Source organism: Gymnodraco acuticeps, unplaced genomic scaffold, assembly GCF_902827175.1.
Source record: "Gymnodraco acuticeps unplaced genomic scaffold, fGymAcu1.1, whole genome shotgun sequence".
Lineage (NCBI taxonomy): Eukaryota > Metazoa > Chordata > Actinopteri > Perciformes > Bathydraconidae > Gymnodraco > Gymnodraco acuticeps.
This window is the reverse complement of record NW_022991002.1, coordinates 25,499-41,272: the sequence shown is the minus strand read 5'-3', so window position 1 is coordinate 41,272 and position 15,774 is coordinate 25,499.

Below are 15,774 nucleotides of genomic sequence, written 5' to 3'. Positions count from 1 at the left end.
TCCTGGAGCCTTGAGTCCAATCTGTGGAGGAGCCCCAAAAAGGATTTCAAATGGCTGAGTTGCCTCCGTGTTCGTTCCCACATCCGCATGTACATCAGCACAATGGACAGAGCTTGTGTCCATGACAGACCTGTGTCTGCACAGCATTTTGCTAGTTTGTTTTTGATTGTGCCGTTCTCTCTTTCCACCCCACCCCCACTCTGTGGATGATAAGCACAGTGCTTTCTGATGTCTATGCCCAGGTATTCTCCTTCCTGTGCAATGGCCTCATTAGCAAAATGTGAACCGTTGTTCTAATTCAAAGGTTGTCGCTAGAAATTCTTTGTCTGGTAGTCCCCATCTAGGGATGATTTCCCTCAGTAGTGCCTTTGCCACAGCATTTGCTGTCTGTGCTTTTTCTGGGAAAGCTTCAACCCATTTGGACCACATGTCAACCACCACCAGACAGTGCTTCTTACCCTCTGATGGGCTAAGCTCAATGAAATCCAGCATTAGGTGCTCAAATGGCCTGCTGGGAGGTGGATGTGCTCCGGGTCCTGTAACCTTTACTGGTCTACCATAATTTTGCATAATGCAAATTAGGCATGCTTCACAGTGCTTCTGAGCTGTTACTGTGAACCCCCTTTTGAACCACTCCTGATTGATAGCCTCTAACATCCCTCCTTTTGACACATGGTCCAACCCATGTGTCAACTTAGCAAGATGAGGGAAGAAATGTCTTGGGAGACATGGATTGGAATTAGGACCAACCCAGATGCTGGAGGTTGGGTCAAAAGCAGCCCCAGCAGCCTTCCACTGAGCCTTCTCAACTGGTGTAGCTAGCTGCTGCATGGAAGTCAGTGATGACATTTTGTCAGTGAAGGAGGAGACAGGGATTTTAACAAATGATTGTGCGTGAGGTGCGAGAGGAATCAGAGCAGCTGCCTTTGCGGCTGAGTCAGCAGGTAAATTAGCGGACCCAATTTCTTAGGGAAACTGGGTCTGTACTGTGTGCGTGTGCGGCACATTTACAGACTGCAACTTCAGATGGGAGCAGAGTGGCGTCTAGTAAGCCTGCAACCAGTACATGGTTAAGTACTGGTTTGTCATCAGATTTCAGAAATTGTCTACACTTCCAAATAGCCCCAAAATCGTGTACTACCCCAAAAGCATAGCATGAGTCAGTGTAAATAGTCACGGTTTTGCCTTCTGCAAACGTGCAGGCTTCAGTTAGTGCGATGAGCTCTGCTGCTTGTGCTGAGAGGTGACATGGGATTGGTCCGGAACGGAGTACAGCAGAATCTGAAACAACAGAAAAACCCACGCGATTAGTGCCCCCTTGGTCGCGAGAGGCAGACCCATCAACATACAAAATGAGTTCAGCGTTGGTCAGAGGAACGTCTTTTAAGTCCGGTCTAGGTGTGCACACCATGAGAAGTTCGGCACCGTCTTCAGGCAAAGGCATAAGAGGGTTCTTACACCTTTTCCAAAGTCAAATTCAAGCACTTTTCAAGCATTTTCAAGCATCTTATAGCTGTTGTAAATTACATTTTATATGCACATACTCAAATGATTATTTCCCTACCTCACATTAACTCAGATGTTCTTTATGCTATAAACAACCAAATGTGTGTTTCGTGATAGCATTCTACACGAGGATGAACAATTAAAGAAAAGAAAACTAAGTTTAATATTTCAAAATGAGTGATCTGTACGTCTAAAAACCGAATTCAGGCGACCTTTCACCTCCACTTAATTAAATGCATGGTTGCAAGATTAAAATGTGAGTTAATTGATTTAGATAAACAAGTTGCAACATTAATTTATAAGTTGTGTTGACGTAATAATGTTGGTAATTACATCAACTTAATATTGTGTCTCATTTGAACTCTGATTTCTGCGTTAATTGATTTCAAACTAAATTCAAGTTGTAGTAAGTAATGCAATTGACTTGATAACTTAATTGTTCTACACCTTGAGTTAAGGATTTCAAGTCCACTCCCACTTAACAGGCCTGGACAAGTTCCCACAGTTAAGACAAATAGAAATATACAAAGGACATTTTAAGGTGAGTGTCATCTTTTGTCATTCAAATACAACTTGAAATTCAAACTCTCCTGATTGAAACATCATGTGTTGAAATAAACAACTGCAGTTCAAAAATAAAAAGTGAATTGCCTAATATTTTTGTTGTGGAATCAATTAATTTCTTTCTTTAAAGGCAAAAACATGAAAAAGCTAAAAGGAAAACCCGATTGAATACAATATTATTTGGAGCAACTTAACTTATAAATGGCTGTCAACTTAAAAACATCTGTCCATGTTCAACATGTTGTAATTAAGTACATACAATTTAAGATTACATTTAAATCCTACGGTAAAACAAGTTGGAACGTTTGGAGTAATCAACTTAAAAACTTGTGTTTATGCTACCAATGATTAAGTAAGTGGTAATTGAAAACACCTGATTGTAGAGGAAAAGCCTTCTCCCCTAACTCAAATAACTTTGTTGCTTTAACAAAGCTTCATTAGAAGTTGTCTTAACTCAATAACCATCGATGCAACCTATTGCCTTGATTCTCTTTGTTAAGCCAAGCATTTGTTTTTAGAGTGTACGTAGACTGGGCCTCCCATATAACCTGGCTGAGCCGATATAAAAACAATCAGCCAAATAACTTTTCAATACATCATTGATTACTATTTTTGAGGTACTTTTAGGTTGACATAAGTCAGAGGTACATGTTGTACTTTTCCTCCACTACATGTATTAATACCTTTAGTTACTTCACAGATGTGGATGAATGATGTGAAATATAATCAAGTGTTTAATCAGACTTTAGTTCCACCTGGAGTAAATCCACCAGCTACCCTGCAGTATACAAAGTCCTTCAAACTACAGATGAAGCACTCCAGATCAGACTCAGATGGGTGTGTCCCAGTCAAAAGCCCAGCGGATGCCAGTGGCTGGGGGTGTTGCCAAATTGCTAGAGGGCGTTGCCCAATTTCCCCATTTGTTCAATTACAGGATTTAACCATGAAATGGCGCTTCATTCACAAAATACACAAAGACAACTGGGTGTTGTTGAACTTAGTCTGTTTGCAATGATACAAATAATAATAATGAGAAACTATGAAATAAGAAATGAATAAAACTCAAATGTAATTATCATATCATATATTATAATGTATTATAATATATGGAATGTATGTACATTAACCCCATTATAGCAGATGCCACATTGAATGGATGAACACATGTATGCATCAATAATTACAACAGAGTATTTCTAAATACAAGTTGTAAAAATACTTATGTCCATCCATCCATCCATCTTCTCCCGCTTATCCGTGGTCGGGTCGCGGGGGTAGCAGTTCCAGCAGAGAGCCCCAAACTTTCTTTTCCCTGGCGACATCAACCAGCTCTGACTGGGGGATCCCAAGGCGCTCCCAGGCCAGCGAAGAGATATAATCCCTCCACCTGGTCCTAGGTCTACCCCTTGGTCTCTTCCCAGCTGGACGTGCCTGGAACACCTCCCTAGGGAGGCGCCCAGGTGGCATCCTAACTAGGTGCCCGAACCACCTCAACTGGCTCCTTTCAACGCGAAGGAGGAGCGGCTCAACTCCGAGTCCCTCCCTGATGACCGAAATTCTCACCTTATCCCTAAGGGAGACACCAGCCACCCTGCGGAGAAAACCCATCTCTGCCGCTTGTATCCGCGATCTCGTTCTTTCGGTCATGACCCATCCTTCATGACCATAGGTGAGGGTAGGAACGAAAATGGCCCGGAAGACAGAGAGCTTTGCCTTCTGGCTCAGCTCCCTTTTCGTCACAACGGTGCGGTAAAGCGACTGCAGTACCGCTCCCGCTGCTCCGATTCTCCGGCCCATCTCACACTCCATTGTTCCCTCACTCGAGAACAAGACCCCGAGATACTTGAACTCCTTCACTTGGGGTAAGGACTCATTCCCTACTTGGAGTGGACAGTCCATCGGTTTCCTGCTGAGATCCATGGCCTCAGATTTGGAGGTGCTGATCCTCATCCCAGCCGCTTCACACTCGGTTGCGAACCGATCCAGTGAGTGCTGAAGGTCGCAGACCGATGAAGCCATTAGAACCACATCATCTGCAAAAAGCAGTGGTGCAATCCTTAGTCCACCGAACTGCAGACCCCCTCCCCCATGACTACGCCTCGAAATCCGATCCATGTATATTACAAACAGGATTGGTGACAAAGCGCAGCCCTGGCGGAGGCCAACCCTCACCGGAAATGGGTCCGACTTACTGCCGAGGACCCGGACACAGCTCTCGCTTTGGGAGTACAGAGATTGGATGGCCCTGAGTAGAGACCCCCTCACCCCATACTCCCGCAGCACCTCCCACAGTAACTCCCTGGGAACTCGTTCATACGCCTTCTCCAAGTCTACAAAACACATGTAGACCGGATAAGCATACTCCCAGGCCCCCTCCAGGATCCTTGCGAGAGTAAAAAGCTCATCCGTCGTTCCACGACCAGGACGGAATCCGCATTGTTCCTCCTCAATCTGAGGTTCGACAATCGGCCTGACCCTCCTTTCGAGTACCTTAGAGTAAACTTTCCCGGGGAGGCTGAGTAGTGTGATGCCTCTGTAATTGGCACACACCCTCTGATCCCCCTTTTTAAAAAGGGGAACCACCACCCCGGTCTGCCACTCCTTCGGTACTGTTTCCGACTTCCACGCAACGTTGATGAGACGTGTCAACCATGACAGTCCCTCAACACCCAGAGCCTTCAGCATTTCCGAGCGGATCTCATCCACCCCCGGGGCTTTGCCACTGTGGAGTTGTTTGACGACCTCAGTGACCTCCCCCCGGGAGATTGGTGTTGATCCCCCGTCATACTCCAGCTCTGCCTCTAACATAGAGGGCGGAGTTGTCGGGTTCAGGAGTTCCTCAAAGTGTTCCTTCCAACGCCCTAACACTCCGTTGAGGTCAACAACGTCCCATCCTTACTGTACACAGCTTGGATGGTTCCCTGCTTCCCCCTCCTGAGGTGTCGGACAGTTTTCCAGAACAACTTTGGTGCCGCCCGAAAGTCCTTCTCCATGTCTTCTCCGAACTTCTCCCACACCCGCTGCTTTGCCTCGGCCACGGATGAGGCTGCTGCCCTTCGGGCCTGTCGGTACCTTGCAACTGCCTCGGGAGTCCCCCGGGATAACAAATCCCTGAAGGCCTCCTTCTTCAGTCGGACGGCTTCCCTGACCACCGGTGTCCACCAGGAGGTTCGAGGGTTACCGCCCCTTGAGGCACCTAGGACCTTGAGACCACAGCTCCCCGCCGCGGCTTCGGCAATAGAGTCTTTGAACACCGACCACTCTGGTTCAATGTCCCCAACCTCCACAGGAATGCCCGAAAAGCCCCGCCGGAGGTGTGAGTTGAAGGCCTCCTGAACTTGGGCCTCCTCCAGACGTTCCCAGTTCACCGGAACTACACGTTTGGGCTTACCAGGTCTATCCAGAGGCTTCCCCCGCCACTCGACCCAACTCACCACCAGATGGTGATCAGTTGACAACTCCGCCCCTCTCTTTACCCGAGTGTCCAAAACATACGGCCTCAGGTCCGATGATACGATAACGAAATCGATCATGGACCTTCTGCCTAGGGTGCTCTGGTACCACGTACACTTATGAGCATCCTTATGTTCGAACATGGTGTTTGTTATGGCCAATCCATGACTAGCACAGAAGTCCAGTAACAAACCACCACTCCGGTTCAGATCAGGGGGGCCGTTCCTCCCAATCACGCCCCTCCAAGTGTCTCCATCATTGCCCACATGTGCGTTGAAGTCTCCCAGCAAGATTAAAGAGTCCCCTTCAGGAGCCCCATACAGGACTCTTTCCAGGGTCTCCAAGAAGGCCGTATAATCTGAACTGCTGTTGGGTGCATAAGCACACACAACAGTCAGAGTTTTCCCCCCCATAACCCGCAGGCGTAGGGAGGCGACCCTCTCGTCCACTGGGGTAAACTCCAACAACGAAGCACCTAACCGGGGACTTGTGAGTATCCCCACACCCGCCCGGCGCCTCACACCTTGAGCAACTCCGGAGAAGAATAGAGTCCAACCCCTATCCAGAAGTAAGGTTCCAGAGCCGACGCTGTGCGTAGAGGTGAGCCCAACCAGATCCAACTGGTAACGCTCCACCTCCCGCACAAGCTCCGGCTCCTTCCCCCCCAGAGAGGTGACGTTCCACGTCCCCAAAGCCAGCTTCTGTCGCCCGGGTCTGGTCCGTCGAGACCCTCCGCTTTCACTGCCACCCTTCTGGCAGCGCACCCGACCCCATCGATGTTTCCCGTAGGTGGTGGGCCCGCGGGACGGAGAAGCGGAGGTGTTGCCCACGTTGTCTTTTCGGGCTGGGCCCGGCCGGGCTCCGTGGCAAGCCCGGCCACCAGACGCACCGACGAGTCCTCCTTCTGGGCCTGGCTCCAGAAGGGGACCCCGGGCTTCCTCTGGGCCGGGTATCCTCACTTCTTGTGTTGTCTTTCATGAGGTCTTTTGAACCTCATGAAACATATTATCATATTATCATATTTCAATGCACACATTCATATATTGTCACTCACACATTCATGCATTTTGTTCTCATATTCATATAATTTAATGCTCATATTTATACATTTTGCTCTCATGCGAAATCTACTAAAACAAAGTATGTCATGGTAGTGGTCAGCTGTTAAACACAAAAGTGTATCTTAAGGGCTGTAAATATAATAAGCCTGTTGTCAATTTTAGCCACAGGCTTATTATATTTACAGCCCTTAATAACATTCATTTTCTGGACTCAATGTGTGTCTTGGCCATTTTCTTTGTTCCAAGCAAACGAGTGCTTTTTGTTTTGAAATCACTTCCGCGAGTTTCGCGGGCCTCCCCCGTCGCTCCACTGACCATTAGACCATTTAGTAAGGTAACAAGCAAAAGGGCAAAAACGCCTCTCAGACGCTCTTCCGTTTACATTACATTACATTACATTGCATTTAGCTGACGCTTTTATCCAAAGCGACTTACAATAAGTACATACAGGAAGACACAACCTTGAAGAAAACAGAATCATATAAGTACATCAGGTTTCATAGAGCCAAACATTTCAAGTGCTACTCAACTGGCTTTAGGTAAGCCAGTCCTTTATTAGTATAAAAGTGCTTCGTTAATAGTTCTAACGCTCGAAGTGGAGTCGAAAGAGATGAGTTTTCAGTTTGCGCCGGAAGATGTGCAAGCTATCTGCCGTCCTGATGTCAATGGGGAGCTCATTCCACCATCTTGGAGCCAGGACAGCAAACCCACGTGTTTTCGCCGATGGGAACTTGGGTCCCCCTCGCAGCGAGGGCGCAACGAGTCGTTTAGCTGATGCAGAGCGTAGTGCACGCGCTGGGGTGTACGGTTTAACCATGTCCTGGATGTAGGAAGGGCCAGATCCATGGTAAGCAAGTACCAGTGTCTTGAAGTGGATTCTAGCAGTTACCGGAAGCCAGTGAAGGGAGCGGAGGAGCGGAGTGGTGTGGGAGAATTTAGGAAGGTTGAAGACCAGACGAGCCGCTGCATTCTGGATGAGCTGCAGAGGTCGGATGGCACATGCAGGTAGACCAGCCAGGAGGGAGTTGCAGTAGTCTAGGCGTGAGATGACGAGAGCCTGGACCAGAACCTGAGTCGCTTTCTGAGTCAGCTGGGGACGTATCTTCCTGATGTTGTAAAGCGTGTATCTGCAGCAACGGGTTGTAGCAGCGATGTTTGCAGTGAAGGACAGGTTGTTATCTAGGGTCACACCCAGATTCCTTGCAGTCTGAGTCGGGGAAACAACTGAGGGGCCGATGTTGATTGTCAGGTCAAGAGTTGGACAATCTTTTCCCGGGAGGAAGAGCAGCTCAGTCTTGTCAAGGTTGAGCTTGAGGTGATGAGCAGACATCCACTGAGAGATGTCAGCTAGACAAGCAGAGATGCGTGCAACAACCTGGGTCTCTGAGCGGGGGAAGGACAGAATTAATTGGGTGTCATCAGCGTAGCAGTGGTAAGAAAAACCATGCGGGCTAATGACTGATCCGAGCGAGTTTGTGTACAGGGAGAAGAGGAGGGGACCAAGAACAGAGCCCTGAGGGACCCCCGTAGTTAATTGACAAGGGTCGGACTCAGACCCTCTCCAAGTCACCCTGTAGGTGCGGTCTTTCAGGTATGAGGTGAGGAGGGAAAGTGCAGAGCCTGAAACTCCAAGTTTTTGGAGAGTGCGAAGGAGGATCTGATGATTCACCGTGTTGAATGCAGCAGACAGGTCCAACAGGATGATGACAGAGGAGAGGGATGCAGTTTTGGCAGTGTGCAGTTCCTCCGTGACAGCAATGAGAGCAGTTTCTGTGGAGTGACCTGCCTTGAAACCAGACTGGTGCGGATCCAGAAGGTTGTTCTGATGGAGATAACAGGAGAGTTGTTTAAAGACAGCGCGTTCAAGTGATTTAGACAGGAACGGGAGGAGAGAGACAGGCCTGTAGTTTATAACATCAGACGGGTTGAGAGTGGGTTTCTTTAGGAGAAGGTTTACTCTTGCCTCCTTGAGACTGTTTGGAAAGTGACCAGAAGTTAGAGAAGTGTTGATGAAATGGGTGAGAAACGGTAGAATATCAGGAGCGATAGTCTGAAGGAGGTTTGAAGGGATAGGGTCCAGAGGACAGGTGGTAGGGCGGGCAGAGGTAATGAGGGTAAGAACCTCACTTGGAGAGAGAGGGGAAAAGGAGGTAAGTGTGTGGGTGGAAGGAGGGTCTGGTTTACTTTTTTAATAAAGAAAAACAAATGGTCCGTAGATACACGGACTCATATAGCCTATGTATGTATACTGTAAGGAGAATGTATGTGCGTGAGAGGACCAGTAGGAATTACGGCATATAAATATGCAAACACAAACCTACAGACTGGGGGATGGGAGATCACAGGAGTGGGGGGCGGGGGAGAGCTGTGGAATGTGACCCTTGGGAGAATTCCTCCACAAATTCCGATGGTCAATTCGTTTTAAACAAAGAGTTCGCAACACAGGACAGCATAGGCAACATGGGGGGTGGGGGCTGGTGAACGGTCTGGTCAATGTTTGTAAACACAATCCCCAGGATGTGTCCTAATCAGGAGCCGGGTAAATGAGAGACTGAGGAGCCCCCAAAAACAGATCCCGAAATAGCTCGTCCTGGTTTCCGCAGCAGATAGGCTTACTGTATGGTGTCTGTGTTATGTCAGTCATTTTAAATAAAACGTTGAAAACTGAACTTGAAAATGGTTTCCTCTTTTTATTTTATTTATCATTTTCGGGACGGGGAGACGTGTGTGATTACAAATTAATTTGCAGAAATGTAAAGTGATCTAATTAAGTTCTATTCATATTCTTGACGGGAAGAGCAGTGTAAATGGGTGGCCATATGCATTTGAAAAGCAATATAAATCACACAGTTATTATACAATAGGCTATAAAAGCACCATCGATAACCATTACCTTTCTCCAATTCAAACTTTGGACGGGAAAAAAGGAAGGTGTACATGGTTGGGCTATACTGTAGGCCCAGGGGCGGCAGGTGCTGCAGGCTAGGGAAGGCTAAGCCTTCCCAAATATTTGTGTAACTGCTGTTTAGAGTCGGAGAGGTCCTGATAATTTATTCCGGTAAATTACTCTGACCTACTAATTGACCTGACCGAAGTTATTGAGTCTATGTAAGTTTGCGGCTTGGCTCAGATCCACCAACGTCAGCAAGATCTCACCTCTATTAACTTCCCGAAGAACCTAGGTTCAATTAACTGCTGTTTCAATTCAGACAACTCTCTTTTAATCTGTTTAAGGGATCCCGAAGGATTTTTATATCAGTAAATGGAGTGTGCTCCTACCTAAGTGTGAGTGGCAGGGTGCAGTCTCACCTTTGAAGCAGGAGAGGAGGGCACAGGTGTCTTTTAAATTATCCCAATCCAACTGGTGGGATTCAGTTTATTTGAAGAAAAATAGGTCCAAACTAATACAGGGTTTTTACCTTCTCTCGTTACAACATTATAATCATACTAAAAACCTGGTGCTGTGATCATGTTCAAATATGAAACTTTAATTCACAGTCTTACATTTATTACCAACATGTTTTAATTTCAACTGCCCAATTCAGTTGTGACATTTTAAAATCTCCCGATAGAATTTAGAGGTATTTCCTCATAAAAAGACCGGTGACAATAAAAAGCGCATTCAACTTTTCATTCACCAAATCAATTCACATCAGTTTCATACCTTTTTTCCGACACAGACGGCGGGTATAACATTCAAAAACCCATACCTGTCCGCAATAATTCGGAGGGAAGATTTTCCTCACAGGTGGCGGGCTATAATATTCACAAACACATCTGTCATCAAATCATTCCACTCAGCCAACAACCAAGAAATTCAAGAGATATTTACCCCGTCTGGCAGAACCTTACCGAGAGCTATATTACCCAGCTCTGGCGCACACAGCCTACCGGGAGAGAGTCTACCAGGGGAAACCCCCCTCTCTCTCTCGCGCTCTCTCAAAAAACCAGTCTCTTTATGCAAAAAAAAACTGGATCGAAACCCCAAAAAACAAACTCCTCCTCTACACCCAATTTGTGGAAAACTGGGCATGCCCTCTAATGTACAAGGATAAACATGACCCGACATGTTCCATAGCTTTATGACATAAGACACACCTTCTCATGTTAGTGTAAAAAGGACATGAACTCTTTTTGGCCTCTAATGTGTTTCTCCTTAAGCCTGGAGCCCCCCCCTCCCTGTGAACTGCTGCCAGAGGAGAGGGAGGAAAACGGCCTACTCTCTTCAGAGACACCCATAAATCATAGGCCTTACATACTCAACCTAAACAAACCACTTTGTTTTGTTTATACTGTAACTATAGAAAAACCTAAAATATGAAGCATTTTCATTGTGGGTTATACAAGAATATAATTGATTATATTTGATTATAACTAACTTTCGTTTTTAAGTATTAAACATACTATGAAAACTCACAACACTGCATCCTGGTAAAATAAAAATATAATGTCTTTGACATTAGCGCTGCTATGCAGCCACCTGTGCCCTGTACCACGAAGCCAGTTCAACAGACCCTGGATATGCTTGAGTTATCTTAACTAACCCTAACAAACGCGATCTCGCTAAACGGTCCTACGGCGCTGGTTATCAACTCGGTAAATCAAGCCAGGGTTTCTCTCTCCAGCTGAGAGCGCGTTCATGTGAAAGGGGCGGGGTTAGCTACATTTGACCAATCACAAACAGGGACAAGTGTACTGACAGCGCAACATCATACTTCATTAATGAAAAGTAAACTAATATTAGACAAATATGAACTTTAAACATCCATGATGACTTAAACATATAATCCAGGATACAAGCCACATAGTTGCACCTGCAAGGAGAATATAGAACAACTCGTTAAAAAATAAACTACCGAGTGTTTGAAAGCGTACAACAGTTTTATGATACTGCCCCATCTAAAACACGAGGGGATCTGACTTTATTACATTTGAGTTGAGTGTTTCGTCAACTTAATGTGTTGCTTAAAATAATACGTCTGCATACAGTAGGCTATATGTGACAATGTAACTAAGTGTTGCACGGCCAGATACGGCTCGAGAAGCTGACTCAGATAAGGAAATATTGTGATATCGATGTGAGATCGATGATCTGATTGATGATGTGATGTCAGTGTGATATGAATGATAAGTGCGACACGTCTTCTCTGCATACGGCAGTTTAAACTGCATTTCCTTTTTCCTGTAATATGACTTGATAGATTTAAACTCCGCACACTGAGCTCTGATTGGTCAGCAGGCGGTGCTTTCACTGAGTTGATCTCTTTTCTATCGACGCCGGAGGCGGGCAGCGTAAGATGAAAAAAAAGTTATTTAGCCTTCCCAAACCTGAGCCTCACGCGCCGCCTATGTTAGGCCTACTGTATACATACAAAGGCCATTCAAGCTAGAGTTCTTCTGGAAATGTTCACATCAAGTTAAACAATACTAAACAATTAACACAGTAGGTCTAAATTATGTGGATTAAACCACATTTATTTCGTTAAAAAGAAACGAAATATGATTTAGTTTGAATGATTAAATGTCATCAGGCACCTTCAAGTTAAACAATCAGGTGCACACTTTAATGTGCCGCCACCTCCGGACTCGGCTTGACTCGGTTTAAAGAATGCACAAATGTGTTTAATCGTTTATGTCAGATATGTACTAATTAGCCTAAATACATTTGTTGCTGCTCAAGATTAGATTCAACTTTATTGTTATTGCACATATTGCAGGTAGGCCCTACTGAGACAACGAAATGCAGTTTAGCTTCTAACCAGGGGTTCAACAAGAAGCGAAAAGTAATGTGCACAATACTACAGTAAACAATTAACACAGTAAATTACGTGGATTAAACCACATTTATTTCGTTAAAAATAAACTAAATATGATTTTGTATGAATGATTAAATGTAGGGTGAATTGCCCTAATGTGGGACATTTTTGCATTTCAGACTTCGGGAATATATTGCGATATGAAGCCGATACAATAAATCAAAATCCAGTACCATTCTGAAACCCCCAGTAATATTAGACACTAATAATACAGTAAACTATTAACACTGTACATATTATTGTTTGCCCGTGGGATTAGGATGATCGGTAGTGAGACCCGTGCTGCATTTTCCTCCGGTCGGATGTGATATAAAAACAAAGCGTTTATTTTTGTTGTTGTAAACTCACGTGGATTAAATTTAGTGCATTAATTTCAACTCGTGAACATATGATACATTAAATGATCGTGAGGATGATGATTGGAAATCGTTTGTTTGAGCCTGGATGCATTTCCTGATCTAAAAACATAGCGATGGTTTTGTACTTACGCCAACGTGAATTAAACATTATTTTGTTAAATAAAAACATGGGGATGTTTAGTAAATGATTACATGTCTCTTATTTAGCACGGAATATGATCCTATCCGTGACATATGGATCTTAACAAATATCCGCTATATCAGATACCTGTAGATCAGCTGTTTATTTCACATGAGTTCCAGTGTGGCAGCTTTTTAATCACGGCTCCCCCTGGTGGATCCATGATCCATTGCAGCTGGTTTCATTATAATTAAATGTATTTATCAAGGAGGCGTTTCAAGTCCTGTGGGGGGTTTTCCTTTTCAGCAGGGGCCCACCCCGTGCCGATCACGGACCCGCACGGGTAGGCGTCTGAAATGGAGTGCTCCATCTGTAGCTGCACCTTTACCTGCTTTGAGAACACTTTCATGATCAATCATTAGAAAACATATCATATATATTATTCTGAAATGGACCAATCTGCACAACGACTACTTTCACTGTATTATATTTTGATAATACTTATCTACTTCTTCTTGAGGAACATTTTGAATGCAGGACTTTTACTGTAACACTCTGGTACTTCTACTTTTACTCAAGTACAATATCTGAGTACTTATACTCAAGTACAATATCTGACCACTTATTCCACCTCTGGTAGTGTATTAGTCTGAATTGTAGCTACAAAATCACGCAGAGCTGCATAAAAATAGCCGCACAATGGTAACAAGTGGAAAATAATATTTACAAATGTGTACAATGATTTTAGGTAATGCTACTCAAGACACCTGACTTCTACAAAGGAAGACTGTGTTCATTCTACAATTACATGGGATTAAAGCAACATGTAGTTTTACTTGTATAATACTTCCATTTTGTATAAAAGACAGTTTGTTTTCATCTGTTTTCGAATAAACAAAGTATTGGCAGAATATTAAACTTGTAACAGCATAATTACATGCAGAGAACGGACTAATGTAACATCACAGCAAGCATAACAACAGTGTTATGAACACATACGCAAGAATGACATCATCTGTCGCTTAGTGACAGGTTTTGGCAGAGCAGCCAATGATGCAATACGCTTATCTGAAAGCGTTTTCCCCTCTCCTGAAATGACATGACCTCAAAAATGTAACTGTTCTTTGTACATATTGGAGTTTTGACAAACTGGCCTTCTGGCCTTCGGCTGCGAGGTATTTTAACAAGGAAATGGTATCAGCTCCACACTGTTCTGCTGTGGGTGCGCAAATCATGAGGTCATCAAACTACTGGATGAGAGCGGTGCCTTTAGAAACTTGGAGAGAGACCAACCTTGTACACAATGCCTGGTTGTAGGAGTAGGAGAATGTGTAAGGTTTACCATTATATTCAAATGTGAACAAAATTGACTGTCTTTGTGTACAGTGTTAGAGATTTGGAGGGCAAACTGATCCGCTTTTCAAATCTCCGCGCGTCCCTATCAAGCTGGTTATAATACAGGAAGGAATCCATATCTACAAAGTAACCGTTAACAATAATCTACTTTAATGGCAATATGACAATGCAATACAATCATTACAATACAACATAATATATTACAGTTATATTGTAATGGTTAAGGAGTAATGCCGGCTCACTCCTGCCCTGGTTCGCGTGCTGCGGAGATCCTTTCGCTCGGGGCAGCATGTGAAGAGAGACCGAACGCCAGGGATCCACCGGAGATATACCAGAGTAAGAAGGAGGGGTTAGGGGTTAGATCAGCTGGTCATCTTTTCAGGTCATCTCATTGGGAGACGCAACGCTGGCCAGCAGGAAACCAAACAGGCTCACTTTCCAACAAAAGGTCTCAAGGCCTGCATACCTACACCTCCCCCACAGAGCAATAAAACCCTGTTTACTCCAACCAGCCCAGAATGTTTATAGCCATTTTTAGTCCTTACATTTATGAAAGGACAAAACAGAGAAATCAATATAAAACACAAACACAGGTATTGTTTGAACAGTATTCACTTAACTGCTACTATTGATGACCACCAGATAAACCCAAAGGACCTCTCTTAATATCACAACCACTGTAGCTAGATCTAAGTTGAATGCAAATCAAGACATGCTCTCACCTTCCCCCATCTTCCTTTGTCCTCAAAAACACATGTCAACAGGCCCCAAATGCAGCTCACAGTTTTACCCCAATTATTCCCATTTTAAGCTTATCCATAGTTTGCTAATATGAATACATACAAATATTACACTACAAATCCCCCTTTTTATCTCCTTCTCCAGAGATAAACTCAGACAAGGCATTTTGAAAGATACCCACTGTCATTCTTTTCTGCTGTGTCCGTCCCCCAAACATTGTATAAATCCATCCGAAGCTGGTATTTAGAGTACTTGAAAACTTCATGGAGACAGAACACCACTTTCCATGGCAGTGAAGGAACCATGCAGCTGAGTGCTAGAATCATCAGCCCCCCCCCCCCCCCCCCCCGGAGGAATAGCCCACAAGGACAGCTAATAGGGAGGGGGAGATGCGGCTTTCCCTTCACGGGTAGAACTGATCAGAGAGAAGTAGACTCCTCTGCTGCCTCGACAAGTCCCCTGTGCCGTCCTGGCTTGCCGTGTCTTTGTCCCCCCGATCTGCTGACAGCAGCTTCTGGGCTGCCTGCTAGAGAGATGTCTTCCTCCTCCTCGTCCTCCGGCCCGCTGATGGCGGCTTCCGGGTCGATGCTGTAGAGATGTCTTCCCGATCCTCCTTCTCCAGTCCGCTGCTTCTGAGTAGTCCACGTCTGCCAGGGCCACGTCCGTCCTGATGTCGTCCCCTGGTCCTAGCAGGTGGTTTCCCCGCCGCACACTGGCTCCCGTGGTACGAGCTGTCCCCCCTTTTCTCCCAGGCAGACGGCATAAGAGGTCCGCTGGGTCACTCGGTCGGGGTCGGA